Source organism: Vigna radiata, chromosome 1 (assembly GCF_000741045.1).
Source record: "Vigna radiata var. radiata cultivar VC1973A chromosome 1, Vradiata_ver6, whole genome shotgun sequence".
NCBI classification, from domain to species: Eukaryota; Viridiplantae; Streptophyta; class Magnoliopsida; order Fabales; family Fabaceae; genus Vigna; species Vigna radiata.
This window is the reverse complement of record NC_028351.1, coordinates 16,048,428-16,049,452: the sequence shown is the minus strand read 5'-3', so window position 1 is coordinate 16,049,452 and position 1,025 is coordinate 16,048,428.

The window sequence follows — 1,025 nt, the reverse complement described above, 5'->3', positions numbered from 1 at the left end:
ATGAGAACCCAACAATTAATAATCAAAACATATGGAAACCATATAAATAAACAAGAGTTTCAATAGAAGAGAGTATCAAAATATTACATTGTTTCCCCCAACAACAATAGGGTTTAGTTCACCATTGTCATGGTGAAACTAGATGAAAAATGGATGAAGAATGGAAAAGCAAACCCTAGAAAAGATGAAAAGGAGCCTAAGCATCCAAGAGATCCTCTCCAGAGAGTGAAATTAGGTCTGGCCCCCCCTTCTGTCAAAAGAATGCATCTAAACTCGCAAAAGGGCTATTTATAGGTGAGGAGCGCAACAGAAAACAGGCCCAAGCCCAACAGACAACCGCCCGACGGAACAAGTGTGGCGCCCGACGGTTTCCCTCAAATCGCACTACCGCCCGGCGGTTTGCCTCTAATCGCAAATCCGCCCAGCGCCCACGCTAGGTGCCTACTCCCCGCCCTTGACCGCCCGACGGTGTAATTTGCCGCCGGGCGGTACATCGACTCTTCAATTCTTCAATTTTCTTCTCTTTTCTTGAGTCTACGACCTTCATCTTCAACACCATTCTTCACTTTCTCAAAAATGCTACAAAACATGCAAAATAAGCATAATATCGCTAAAAATAGCTTTTGACTCTCTACAGACTCATTTTTTGAGTTTTGCTTGATTCTAAGCTCATTCTAAGTAGTAAAAGGAGTAATTTGGTCTAAAATGGCATATGAAAATAACTGTTTTTCAACCTTCATCAATGTATGCTTTCAATTCAGTTCAGCTCACATATTTCTCAACAGATGTTACACTTTATGAATGACCAATCCACTAAGCAAAGATGTAAGCATGAAATTTAGCAATTCAAACCAAGCAAGTGTTTCACTCAATCACTCAAGTGTTTAGGATGACTCTCCAACTCTCTATTATTCACAAGTCACATGAAACAACATTGCCATTCATCTAAAAACAATCAACATCTTCACATACAAATGCCATCACAAGGGCTTTTCTAAGGCTTGTATTGAGACCAGGCTAACAAG